This window comes from Nanorana parkeri, unplaced genomic scaffold (genome assembly GCF_000935625.1).
Source record: "Nanorana parkeri isolate BGI_ZX_2015 unplaced genomic scaffold, ASM93562v1 scaffold243, whole genome shotgun sequence".
Taxonomy (NCBI): domain Eukaryota; kingdom Metazoa; phylum Chordata; class Amphibia; order Anura; family Dicroglossidae; genus Nanorana; species Nanorana parkeri.
In genome coordinates, this window is record NW_017306511.1 from 663,098 (window position 1) to 678,206 (window position 15,109).

The window sequence follows — 15,109 nt, forward strand, 5'->3', positions numbered from 1 at the left end:
CCCACAACCAGAAATACCCACACTAATATACACACAATAAGGTCCCATTCACACCTGTAAGTTTAGGTGCAATTAGGTTTTCCTGCGTCACGAACTTGCATTTTCCTGCAGCAGGAATCCCTAATCTGGCGCTTGCAAGCGGCAGCTGTCACCTGTTAATGATCAGGTGACGGCCGCTGCACATAAACGCCAGCACACCACATGTAATGGTATGTGATATGATTACATTAGGTTAATAATCAATCACTATCCCTGGAAGCATCGATCAATGCATCCAGGGAGAGTGATTGTTTTCTAATGCATGTAATCGTATATAATCACATTCCTGATGCAGGAATCAATATTTGCACCTAAGCCTACAGGCGTGAACCTAAGCTTACAGGCCTATTACACATATACTGTACATATACACACACACATATAGAAATACAACTTCCCCACAAACACACACACTAATCCATAATATTACACCCCCCCACACACACACAAATATAGAAAAAAAACAGAGAGCCCACTCGCCTGCTTAAGTTTTTGCAGGGAGGAGGTGAGGAGACACAAACCCTGGTGATCCAGTGGTTGATTAGTAAGGTCGCCACCTTTGGCTGGTGCAGACCTTACTAAACCATCCTTTCGGCCAGCATTCAGTGAAGACTGTCAGAACGCCGGCCGAAAAGATCTGAGTGCTTTCACTGACAGGAGCAGCTATGCGGTCTGCATCTGCAAGTCAGGTATTATGACTGTCTGCGGGCAACACAGTACAAGTTTGCGGGCCGCAATTGGCCGCAAGCTGATACTTTGAGACCCCTGACTTAACAGATTGCAAGGGGATCATGGCTTCCATGAGTAAAATTCCACTATACCTGTCACTCTTTACTTTCACCAACTTTATTTCTTTCATATTCATATGTTGCATTGTGCACTTTTGAGTCATGTTTATCCAAAAAATGGTTAAAGTACCTCTTTCATTAATTATTCCAATACACATTATTCTCCTTCTTGAGATATTTACAATAAACATCAGTCACCGGCTCTGAGATTGTTATGCAGTTTTCTGTATTTACAGTATTTGTAGACAGTTCACTGTTGATATTTGGAGTTCAAAAATTCTCTTTGCCCCACGTAATATTTATAATGAAATGTAACACACCAATCAAAATCTCTGGTATGGAAAAAAGACTTGTATAGTTTCAAAGTATCCTAAATGGCATATCCAAACCTTGAAGTGAAACAGTGGCTGGGCTATGGATGCTCAAATATTACATATTGCCAATAAGCAGTAAATGAGGTTTCAAACAATCCCTTGCCGACCTCTGTAGCTGCAGATACTGTGGAGCCCTTTATCCTCAGGTTTCACAGAATAACTACTGAAGTCGGCCAAGATGGCTCTCTTTGTTTTCTCTTTCTCGCTCCCAGAGCTCCTGCTCTGTGTTTACTGCCAAGTCACTGCTGTAGGAATTAGAGGTGCACCAAAATTTAATTTTTAGACCAAAACTGAAAATAAAAAAATTGTCAGGCTGAAACCAAAACTGAAACAGAAAATACAGGTGAAACTCGAATAATTAGAATATCATGCAAAGTTCATTTATTTCACTTAAAAGGTGAAACTACTAACTTTTTAAAAATTGTTTTTAAAATGTTATTCTTATTTTTATTTATTTATTCATTTTTACTTTACTGTTGGGGGCTTTGGGGAAATATCAGGGGTCTGTACCCTTCGGTTCTACTGAACCGGAGGGGTCCTGGGGCCGAAGCTAGCCGGAGTATCGGCCGAAGCTACGGCCAGATCCTTCGGCAGCTTTGTGAATAGACCCCACAGAGTCCTACATCTCATTTTTCTTCAGCCTCTTTTATGAATAAACACGAAGCCTCTATACCCCCTGCTCCTGTCCATTCATAAACTGTGGAGATAGTATGAGTTACTATGTCCACAATTACGAATGAACAGGAAGTGATGTAGAGAACTTCTTGTTCATTCATAACTGGGGACACAGTAAGCATACTATCTCCTCAATTATTTACATGTAGTATATGGATGTATCCCCAGCACTCTTTACAGCGATTGGACCTGAACCACTCGCAGTGATAGTCACGGATGGTGCCGTGTGTATTAAACTTGTGGAAGATGAAGATCACCATCACTCCAGTAGTAGCATTAATCCTTATTAATGCTTATTTATTGAAGTGAAATTTCACAAACATGATATAGGCAACATTTCAGGGCCATGCAGGGTCCCTTCATCAGGGCAACAAAGTGACAACTTTGCCTTCTGTGACAGCTGACAGCTGTCTCCTCCCTGCACTGCTCTCCATCCTGATTTGCTTGTCACGAGAGGGGAGCTCAGCCTCCTGGATAACGCTGACAGCTGTTTCCTCCCCACACCGCCCCTTTCGTCCCCCTGAAAGTTTATCTCCTCCCCGCTGGGCACTGCTCTGTGTCCCCACCCTTCTGTCGACACAGGCAAGGGGAACAGCAGGGATCAGAGGGGACACAGAACAGCGCTCAGCGAGGAGGAAAGAAACTAGAGATGCACTGCGTTTTTGGGAAAAAATATGGTACTTTAGGCAGTTTGCCCAAAGTACCATTTTCGGCGCGAACAGCTGTGGAAGATGTCTACTGTCATTCCTTTGCATTGTGATTCCTGTCCGCAACTGTTTGCATGAGTCTCAAGGAGCAATTTGTGAGACTGCCCCAATCAGCCCTAATCGCACATGATTTCAGTAGTAAAGCATGTTCCCGTTTCAAAGTAAATTTTTACTTATCTTAGTGAATAAGGTGAAACTGAGCGAAAATGAACGTTGCAAAGGAGAAATAACCATGCACCAGGAAGATTTTTTTAAAAAGCAAGGTTTTTGCTTACACATGATTGGATAATTGAAGTCAGCACAACTTCATCTCCTTCACTAAACCGAGTGAAAATTCACTTTTCAAAGAGAAAATTCACTTAGCTTATTCAATGAGGTGAAATTATATGGACTTCAATCATGTGCAAGCAAAATCCAGTTTATTGAATTTGTCCACGATTGTATATATTTTTTTAAAGTTAATTTTCATTTAGTTTCACCTTCTTCACTCAGATCAGCGAAAATTCAATTTGAAAGTGAACATGCTCTACTCTGTTAGTAAATCAACCCCGCTGAATACGCCTGCTGTGCACACTGCCAACGTTGCTGCAGAATCCAACATCTCCAATAGTGTTGATATGTTGGTCCACTGTTGCACGTATTAGGGGTTACAACCACCAGCTACTGTGTCCTGTAGTGACATTAAAGGAGAACTATGGGGTCAGTGTTTTTCCCCATAGTTCTCCTTGGGGTAACGGGAGGACACAAACTAGCGTCCTCCCGTCACCCTAAGCTCAGTATACCGCGAGCTACAGCTCGCGGTATACTGAGCCGCCGCACCTGGAGCGGATCCCGACTTAGATGACAATGGCAAAACTTTTCTTCTAAATCTGTATAATGTGCAAACAAGTTTAACAACCAAACACAGGACTCCTCTTGTCAACGAAGACTTGACTTGCAGTTGGTAAAAAACGGTCTACAACAATTACGACATAACACGCATGTGTTTAAAGCAGAACTATGAGGTAAGTGTTTTTCTCCATAGTTCTAAGGGTCACGGGAGGACATAAACTAGCTTCCTCCCATGACCCAAATCTCAGTATATCATGAGCTACAGCTCGTGGTATACTGAGACCGCCGCAACCGGGACAGATCCCGACATTACTGTCGAGATCCAACCAGCTGCGTAAGTGACAGCTGGCTCTGCCTATCTAGAGGCAGAGCCAGCTGTACCCGCCCCCTACCCCGTCCGTTCCGCCAGTCAGCACTGGCAGATCAGAGCGGGGAGAGGGGAATCCAGCCCCTCCCCCTGTCACGGCAGAGAGCCGTGACAGGATCGAGAGGTGAGGGAACCCGGTATGTTTTCCCTCACCTCCCGATCTACTGAGCCGACCTGTGACAGTCTCATTGTCACAGGTCGGCTTAGAACTATGACGTGAGTGGAAATCACTCATGTCATAGTTCTCCTTTAAGGTTGGTGGGAGGGAGCACAGCTTAAAGCAGTGTCCTTAAAACAACAGATTAGAACAAAAGGGACAAAGTGAATAATCCTCCTCATATCAGAGACAATACTCCTCAAGTCCTCAAAAATACTGTACGTTGTCAGCCCACAACAGGATTTAGGAGCTGAGTGCATTTCTGGCAGGTCAATTGGTATTTTTTGCACTTGCAGGGTCTTCAAAGGGATAAAAGATGGGAAGGTGCATGCATTGCAAAAATTTACTGCATTTTTTTTTGTCTTGATGTAAATTTTTTGCCTCATTTACACAGCTGCAGAGGGCCATACACCATCATGTAGAGCAGCGGTTCTTAACCTGTGGGTCGCGACCCAGAAGTGGGTCGCAACTCACTGTTGAGGTGGTCGCAGCATCCACTTCTGCTGCGCTAGGTGAGAAGCTCCTCAGCCTCCTCCTAGCGCAGCAGTGTCAGTGTCAGTCAGCGGGAGGACAGCAAAGGCTGTGAATATTAAAGTGCCGCTATACACACTCCCAGGCCGCTGCAGCGACATCTAGTGGCCGGGGAGTGTGTACAGCAGGGCTTTTCTATTCACAGCTGCTGCTGTCCTCCTGCCTCCCATACAATGTGAGCTCTGCAGGAGGTGGGCGTCTAAGGAGTGCTGGGGCTGAGAAGGCTACATGGAGACAGAGCAGGCAAGCAGGTGGCAGGGGCTGGGGAGGACTTGTATTCTTGTGAGTGTGCTTCTATTTTTAGTCCCAAGTCCAGCGCCTTACTAATTCTGGAGTCAAGCGCTCGGTTGGGGGTCACCACAACTTGGCAAATGTTACCAAGGGGTCCCGGCCCTAGAAGGGTTGAGAACCATTGAAGTAGAGGCATACTTTTACTGCCGGGAGTCACAGCTGTTGGTGTACAAACGAGGCCAACAGCCGGTACAAATCAATGACAGGCTGACAGATGTTACAGCTGCATACAATTGCCCACACATCTGAGCACTTACATGTGTATAGGGATGGATGAGTGGTCCTGAATGCAAGCTATCTGTGTCCAGGATCATTCAGACCAAAAAAATCAACGGAAGAAACAGGAGGAAAACTATTAGCAGAATAAGGTCTAATATTTCTTTTAGTTTTTACTGCAAAGTACAAATCTCCATGAGAGAAGATCTGAAAGGCGCAGTGTGCCATTTTTTAAAAAAGTATTTGAGTAAATTTCTCTGTGTAGGCTGTGGCACTTCATTGTATGGAAATGAGTTATGTCTAGGTATCTGTGACAGTGTATGTAAAAACTGCATTGCAACCTGCAATCAGTGTGAACGTGTATCGTGTTACACCGTGAATATGGTCAGAAAAGTAAAGTAATTCTATAGACCTTGGATAGAGTAGAGAATTGTAAGAACCCTTGTGTTTATTATTGTGTCCTACTGGGTATATTTTTCTTTACATCCTGTTCACAACAGGAAGTAAGATGAAATCACTTCAAAGTGAGGGGAAAGCCCTCTTAGTTGGAGAAAATATGTCCCCATTGGAAATATTTTGCTTGTTACAGTGACAGCCTTAAATGTTTGGATTTCACCTAACTTTCTGTCATAGTAACAGTGGTCACCAGGACTAGAATAGAGAGGGTGAATCTCTCCAAGTGGGACACTGACCGCAATACAAATGTCTTGGTTTCTTACCCTTCCTTGTCCAGCTGTTTGCAGCATGGCTTGCGGGCAGTGTTTCTGACACTGTTGTTCCTCTTTGGCGCCCTCTTATGGCCAAACCCGTTATCATTGTCATTCTGCAACTACTGGAAAAACGTCTGGCAAATTGCTGTCTCAGAGTGATTATGCAAACACCAGCTCACTATTTAACTATCAGCTTGTACATTCAGTCTCAGCCCTTGCGTGTGTTCTGATCTACCAAGTGCTCTGCAGTTGTTCCTGTTCTCCATGTATGACCCTGGCTCTGGCTGACTGATCCCCTGGTTCCTGACTCCGGCTATTGTTTCCGTTCATCCTGCTCTCAGTGTTCCCTGGCCTAGTTCTGCTGAGTACCCGCTTTGGCATCTGTCCCCTGGCTTTGCACTGACGACATCCTGGACTTTCTCTAAGATTGCCATGTATGTTCATTGTTGTTTTCAATAAACTCCTTTTATTTTTTAAACCTGCACTTTAAGTTTCTGTCTGGTTTCTCGGTTCCCTAACAAAAAACGTGACAGGTGCTTTACCACTTCCCTTTTTTATCCAAAACTAAAAAAAAAAATACTTTTAGCTTTAGATATATTTTAAATGCTAAGAACTCAGATGGTTTTACTGGTAAAGCCATTTAAATGAGCTCACAAACTTTTCACCGCAGCAATATTCCACTAAGTGTAAAAAATGGAGCCAGACACGGCATTGAGATCAGGAGAGCTAGAGCTGCTTGGTGCAGCTCAATTTGCCCACTATGCCCCCCACCCCCATCTGAACCCGCTCAGCATAGATCAAGGAGAAAGGATGTTAACCCTGTGTATGCTGGGGTTAAAAGCCAGGCATTTAGGCAGGGTTAGGCATTTTTCCTGCCTATATGCAGTCACTGCCCATAGTGTGTTCAATGCACAGGCAGAGAGAGGCATGAGAGCTGTCTGCCAGCTTACTGGTGAACAATTCACAACCCATACATAAGGTCTAATGTTCCCTGGGGATCTACATCAGTTTTTTATATTGAAAATATCTGCTATCCCTATGTTAATTAGGTGCAGAATTCTCCCCAGTTTCTATTTTACTCTGTGCCGCAAATGTACCTGAAACAGGTCTATCTGCACTGTTAATTTGGCGCCGCACATCACTCGTCCCAGTTTTCTGTGAATTATAATGGCACAGGAAGCTTTGTTAATTCTCCCCAATATGTTTTCATTAGTATTTATAGACAATTCTTTTGGCGTTGTAAAGTATAATAACTTCCTATGAGTTAAGAAGCAATCAATATGCTATTGTGCAATGGAAATGGAAAAAGTCTGCAGATAGCCATAAAAAGTGGATGGTTTCAGCTTAGTGCTTAGTCTCTGAGACCTTAATCAGTAACTCTGTGAAAGAATTGATAACATTAATGAGAATTCTCACCAGTCTATATCGAAAGGAATAGGGTTTAGAGAAGGTGAAAGCAATTGCTTCTTTGACCCTTGATTCAGGCTAACACTTGACATTGTGCCATTTCAAGTTTAATTACTAGTACAGACAAGAAGATACTTTGTCAACTTACAGTCGGGTATGGCACTTACACCTGGAAATAAAGCATGATCCATTTTATATCATTGTGATTTAGTGACTGCCATTAACACATTTTATTTATTTCTAAAATATGCTTGGAATGAAGCAGATATGGTTGTTAAAGACCCTGTTGCCAGACCATTTCGTTCAACAAAAATCTTCTCCTATGAGCATTTAAAGCCCAAATTTGGGCACAATAATCTTGTTGCACTTCAGTAAATTGCAGAGTGACTTTGCTGTAAAGCCATTTGTCATAAATCAGACATGCCTCCTTCTCCCTGCAAATCACCAGTATACCTGAGGGTGGAAGTTCAGCTCCCACTCCGGCTTTAGCGATGCAACCAAATGGTTATTACTGAGAAATGAAAAATGTACTTTTACTTTGTTAGGGGTGGAAAATGTTATAAAATTCATTTTTTGTGCTAGACTATCTGCGCATATGTGATTGCAGCTGAAGGAGATTTTTTAGAGAGGTTGGGAGACCTCTGGACAGTAAAACAGAGTATTGCGGTCACCCTGTTCTGCAGGTTCCTGGTTTTCTCTGGGCGGGGATCTATAATGATTTATTTTACCTACAACACCATGCCAGTCTTATAAGTTCTAATGACTATCTGGGGGGTCTATGTGAACCCTCAATGTTACTACAATATATGGAAACTATCAAGTATGACATTTCCAGTTTTGGAAAAAATTTGCACTTCTTTGTTGAGTACATTGTAACTATTCTTCATCTGTGACTGCCAGGTTTTATTGTTTGAAGCTGGGGCAGTGTGTGTTTGATATACAACTTATACAAGACCATAGAGATTTCTCATTCTTTTTTAACAAATAAGACACCTATTAAAGATCACAGCCAATAGACAGTGTACCTCTGAACATCTAAATAGTTCAAATGTATTTCTTTTTTTAATTTCCCCTAAACTCATCCTAACTCCTAATTATTTTTTTTCCCTAACAGTACTTCAGACATTCCATTACTGAACACGGGATTACTTGCCGACGCTTCTAATTACTATTGTAAGTTAATGATGCAGCTTCTGTGTCTAATTAACGCCACATACAAACTGCCTACATTCAACCACAGGATGTGCATAATTAACAATGTCAGGTATTGGCTGGATGAGAGGGTATCCTCAGTTGACCCTGATGACTTGAACACAGAATTTTGTTTAGCTATATATCTGATAGCTATTCTTATTTTAAACAGTAACTATGGTCAAAAACTGAAAATAAATATGTACAGTATATCTGTATTTAATTTCTATAGGTTTTATCCCACTTCTAATAATCATATCGATCTAGATTTACTCTCTCTGCTGCCCCAAGGCCGGATTTACTCTCTCTGCTGCCCTAAGGCCAGGTCCCTCAATGCACCCCCCTGCCCACCAACCCCTCCCCTCCCCCGTGGAGAATGGCAGACCTGCAGGCTGCATACAAGTGATCTCGGCGACATCACCGGGATCACTTGTAGAAAACAAGTGGCAGCTTCCCCGCTGTACATTTAGCTTTGCTTGCCCACAGTAGGGCTAAACATAGAAAACTACCCGCTTGGCGTCCGGAACATGTCTTGAGCATCGGGAAATAGAAATTCCACACCCCTGTTGCCCCTCTACTCCCTGCTGCCCCAAGGCCGGGCCTTGGGTGGCCTTCTGGGAAATACGGCCCTGCCTGTCAGGTGTTTTTTTGTTGTCTCCATGCAGAGATTCTATTTAATTTCCTGCTGTGAAGACACTCTAAAAAGTGAGTGGAAATCCGCTCAAAGTAACAGGAAATCCCCCTTTAACAGTTGTCACTAGAATAGGTGTCCCCATTGGAAAATCTCCCCCTCCATTGCTGTGCTGATGAGCAATAGAACATTTTGGATCCTCATCAATTTGGTCTCAGTAAGAATGCTCAGCAGTAAAAACAAATCTGTGTGAATTAAAAAAGGATGGTTAAAAGGTGATTTAAAAAAAAGCAGACAGTGGGTCTAAGCTTTCGCTACTCAATCCAAAACTGGCTAGAGATACGCTTTAAGTGCAGTTCCTGAGTGTCAGAACAGGTTGCTGCTAGTTGACAAGCTACAGCACAAACAGCATGGCAGCTACCTAGTATAAAAGAACAGTAAGAACCAAATATTCGACTCCATGGGGATGTCAAGACCCAAAATCAATGTTGAAAACTTTTGCTAAGGTTTGCTAATATGTTTATGAAGCTCAATATCTATGTAACCTTTTTTTTTTAATTGAGCAGTCTTAAGCGGCAGCCATGTAGGGACATTACAGTAAAGTACTAATAATGAAAATATGCAGCAAAATAACAATCCCCAAAGTACTCCTCCGGCTGAAAGGTTTAAATTATTATTCACAGCACTCCCACATACTGACAGGGCAAATCTTTTATCAATTTAAAATAGCTGCATTTTGTCACTTTTGCCTTAAGTTAAAGAGTGCTGCAACCTGCTGTAAGTCACTTTTCCAAGTGACATATATATTTATAGAGCAAGAGATAGAATATCACCTATTACTGCTGATCGCTCTATAAAATGTGAACTAAAACAGCACAGGGAAGTTATGGTTGGATTATTAAGAACACGGATTACTCCTATATTCATCTAGATCATTTAGAATACCAGTTATTCCTATATTCAGCTTCCCCTGTCAAAAGTTAGATATAGCGAGGCATTGCATTGCTATGGTGTTCATTTATAAATACCAAAGCACATTCTATAGGTTCCTATTATATGATGATTTCTATTTTCTAACCTAAAGCTATTCATTGGAAAGTAGTAACATCACTGAATCACGCATGCAGGTCAGCTAATACAGTTTGCATTTGATGCATCCATATACAGTAAATAGCATAGTCATTACTTTGCCAAACTAAAATATAAAGGTTACATTTTATTTTTTTCAGGCCGTGTAGTTTCAGATGCCTTTTTTCCTGCTGTTGAGGGAAAACTATCGCAAGGAGAAGGACAGGAGATCTAAATGTATCATAATTTATCACAGTGTGCTCATTTTTGGCCAATGAAGGAAAATCATTCAGCAAAACTTCATAAATGTTTCAAAATCCTGACCACAGTCTTGACCATAGTTTAGATCATGTCTTTAGTCATCAGAACAGGTTTATTACAAGCAATGTTTAATTACAATGATTGTTCATTTAATGACAGCATCGCAGTATTGCACATGCCTTGCTTTAAGGAGACTTCACATGTCACCCTTGTGCATTGTGAGATTTATAGTAAAACCACTAATAACAAGGAGGACCAAAAGACATGACAGGTGTAGGAGCAGTGTGCAGACACCCCAGATGCCCTGCTGTAACAAGATTGGCAATGTGTCTTAGTCACTATAAACCACCAGGGACCAGGATGCATGAACTGTACTTGTGGTGGCTCATAAATACAACATATCTACATACTATGGGCTGTTATGGCCACATTGCCTAAAATATCCATTCTGGAAGTTTACAAACTGTAGTGGAGTTTACATGATGAAATAAAGTTCAGTAAAAGAAACCATTCATCAGTCTACAAACTAATCCACTTATACTTTGAGTAGGCCCCCCTTTTGCCGCAAGCACAGGCCTGACCTGTTGACGCATGGACTCCACTAGACCTCTGAAGGTATGCTGTGGTATCTGGCACCAAGCCATCACTAGCAGATCCTTTAAGCCCTGTAAGTTAAGAGATGGATGGGACTTGTTTCATCCCACAGATGCTCATTTGGATTAAGATTTGGAGGCAAAGCCAACACCTCAAACTCGTTGTTGTGTTGCTCAAACCATTCGTGAACTATTTTTGCAGTGTGGCAGGGCGCATTATCCTACTGAAAGAGGTCACTTGGACAACAATATATCCCACCCACTTCCAGGTACCATTGTAATGATATAATCAGTGTTATTTACTTCTCCTCTCAGTGGTCATAATGTTATGGCTGATCGGTGTATATATTACAATAATTGATGACGTCCCTTCATTTGTTTAAACTGGTTTTAGGATGGGTCAGTAAAAGTGTAAACCCTAACAATGAACTTATCTTATTTCCCCCTTTTGGTTTGTTAACTATAACATTGGAATTGTCATTCAGGAGAGGGGGAGGTGTTCTGTAGTCATGTCCTAATGTGACAATGCTGCTCCTCCATAGATACAGTAAGTTGAGCGAGCGTTGTCATTCTAGGACAGGAAGTGTGTTATTTGCAGAATCGCCAGGTGAGAAAAAATGCAGCCAACACATCTATATTGCAGCTTGTAAGCTGCAATATACTGTATATCAAATTTGTACCGGTTATGTTTGAATAAACTTTAAACCTTCCCAGTAAATGAGACCACCTTTTGTTAAGTAAATCTGGCATGATTAAAATGATCTGGAAGCAGCATAACCTATTACAGATGTACTGTCCTGACATGCCTCCTCACAACCTTACAATTATAAGTTTAGATGTTACATGTAATCATTTTTATTTCCACTAATTTTAGGGAAAGGGCAGAGCTACAACATCATGAGAAGAAATATTTACTGGCCTTCGCTGGTCCCCTGGAGAGGTAGAATCGCCTTATGTAACACACATTACTCCTACATAGGTATTCTCAGCAGACAGTGGGCAAGAGATTAACTCCATATTCATCCTATCGCTCATTGTTTTCTTATACAAATCTGCTTTTTAATCTCCGCCACTTCCTACGTGCCTGCTCAGCATTTCTCTAGAATGCCAGTAATGTGCTGCCCTTTCATAGCTGTTTGGATGAGGAATGCTTTGTTGTTCTTTCTAAGTAATCTATTTATAATAAATTAAGATATATTGATAGTGCAAAGTACAGTCAAAAGTCATGTGCAAGTTCACCCGATACTTGAACTGTTATGTGTTCTTAGATGCCTTAGGAAATAATCCAAGAAAACAGGCAAGGATACAAACAGCCAAAATGTGTTTTACAGGGTTTATTATATTTTTTTATATTAATTGTTTTAATTAATATACTTTACCTTGACGATAGATGTTTTTAGACATCATAGAAAATAATCCTATGATGAAAAACAGGCAAGGTTAAAAACAACCGAAATATCCCCCTCTTTTTTCCTTTACTTCCTGTACTCCCCTCAAACCTTCTATCCCATGCATCCCCCTTACCCCCTTCTTTCTTACCTCCCCATCTCCCCAAAACCCCTGTACTACACTGTTTTCAGATAGTAATACGACCCGATTATGTACCTGCACTGTGGAACTCTGGCCGGGGAACTAGCTCACCTCTCCTTGCCAACCTCCGTTGAAGCTACAACTAGGGTCGCCGCTTAGAGTCCATACGACCATCGTAAGGGTCTAGACTGGATATTTATGTCTTCATTTAACCCGCAATGCGCACTTCCCCTACCCCCTATGGGCTCATGTGGGGCTGCTTTTTTCCCCCGTATTTCTATGTGTTATTTGTGCCCGTTTTTCCCCCTCTGTGTTACCCGTGGAAAACTGTGAAAACTTCACCTAAATAAAGAATTTGTAAAAATAAAAACAACCAAAATATGTTTTAAAGGGTTTATTATATTTGTATATTAATTGTTTTATTGAATATTTTTTATCTTGATGTTATGTATTCTTTGACACCATAGAAAATAAGACAACAGGCAAGGTTAAAAACAACCGAAAGATGATTTACAAGGTTTATTATGTTTTTCTTTTAATTGTTTTAATTAATATATTTTATCTTGATGTTAGATGTTCTTAGAAGCCTTGGGGAATAATCCAAGAAAACAGGCAAGGTTAAAAACAACCAAACATTTTTTTACAGGGTTTATTATATTTTTGAATTATTTGTTTTAGTTAATATATTTTCCCTTGATGTTAGATGTTTTTATTATTACTATACACATCGGGTGTTTGGACACTTTAAAGCAAGATTGTTTTCTCTCGTTACTTATATAATATTATGTCTTATGTAAAAAGATGAATGCTGGTGTCTGTTCAACAAATCACCTGTGCTAATGTGTTATGTTATGGTATATTTTGTATGGTAATCTGAATTATCTGTGGTTTATATATTTGTTTATTCATTATTGTATTTGTTTTTTTTTCTTTTGATTTTTGTTATATGTAAAGCTCAATAAAAAGTAAATGATTAAAAAAAAAAAGCAAGATACAATCTTGTTATTTCTTTTATGTAAAAACCAGCCAGATTTTCTAAATACAATGCATTGATATTTATGTAAAATTGCCAAAAAATGTTGTCCGTTTTGCAGAACGTTTTCTGCCATCTGTGTTTGCAGGTTATAAAGTAAAAAGTTTCAAACAATATTATACAAATTGGCGTAGTGATTGATACTGGCCTTTGCTAGGTAGCTGGATTGAGTTTTAGGGATTTTATTTCATACTCTTGCAGTAAATTATCTGCCCCCTGTATACTTCACTTTACCTTTTTTCTTTCTGCTAACTCAGTTTAGTCACAACAACTCGAACACGGCCTTTCTTGACCTTTTTTCAGTCATGGTACCCTTTCAAAGTATGCAAAATCTCAAGGCACCAGTCTAAGATGTAAATATATGAAAAAAACTATTGTGGTTCCCCCAAAATCTTTACCAAACTCCTATTTATAAGTGTCTGGTATAGGTGTTAAGAAACATGCATTCCCATGGTGCTGGTGGGCCACCAGCACCATGGAAATGCATGCCGCTGTGTGAAAATTTTAAGGCCTCTGACAAAGGCAGAAGCATCTTTCCCTTGCAGTTCCCTATGGATCCACCCTTGTGTGTGCTAGTAAGATGTGTGTGTCTCCACAAACATGCAGGCAGAACAAGGCAAGACACTCCTCTGGTCTTCACTTCTCCTCTTTTGTCCAAGCTGATAGATGGACAGCTGCTAGAGACTGCTTTGTTCCTTTTGATCTTGTACTGGACAGGAATTTCAGGGAAGCTCAGCTGAGAGAATTGTAAAAAAAATACTATGCAATGTATATTTGTTTGATCTGGATCCATTGCTGAATAAAAGTTTGAGAGTGTAATACTAATTTAATCAAGGCCCTTTTTTGGATGGCAGGGGTGTGATGTCTCAGAGATGGGCCATTTCTTTCTAAGGCCTAAATATAATGGAGCATTATTCTGTGTTACAAAGGGTCAGCTCAACAAAATGCAGACACAGATAAATAACAAATAACATTACAAAATGTATTCTGAAATGTGTGGTTTGTGCTGTGTGAGAGGTTATTTAACAAAGGTGTATGTGGGGAAATTCAACATTGCTTCTGCAGAAAATGTTTTAAAATTCTATTCGTGAACCAAATCAATAAACCTATAAAGCCAGCAATCTATTCTTTCATTCATCCTGTAAAATGTAATTGAATTGTGCTGAACATTTTTGCCATTCAGTACCAGTCCAATAACCCTGCTTAATCTAAATTAATGGGTATTTCTTGTTGTATAAAGTCATTAAAATTAACATTCATATTGTTTTATAGAGAGAACGCAGAGCTATGTAAAATGTAGTATTCTTTATTAACCCAACTCTATACATTGGTACAGTCGTGTGAAAAGAAAGTACACCCTCTTTAAATTCTATGGTTTTAAGTATCAGGACATAATAAAAATGATCTAGTCCATAGTAGGTCCTAAAATTAGGTAACTACAACCTCAGATGAACAACAACACATATTACACTGTGTCCTTATTTATTTTACAAACATAAAGCCAAAATGGAGACGTTATGTGTGAAACTAACTCCTGTGATTGTGGAGAAGCACTGGGTTGATTGTTCTGTCTGCTGGTCATGACTGGCCAGGCAAGGACAACCAGTGTACCTTCCATGGTTCAAGACCATCTATACCCACCACTGCTGTGAGTGCATTTTATGCTTTTATTATAAATAAAAGCTTTTTACACTTTTGTTACACTACCA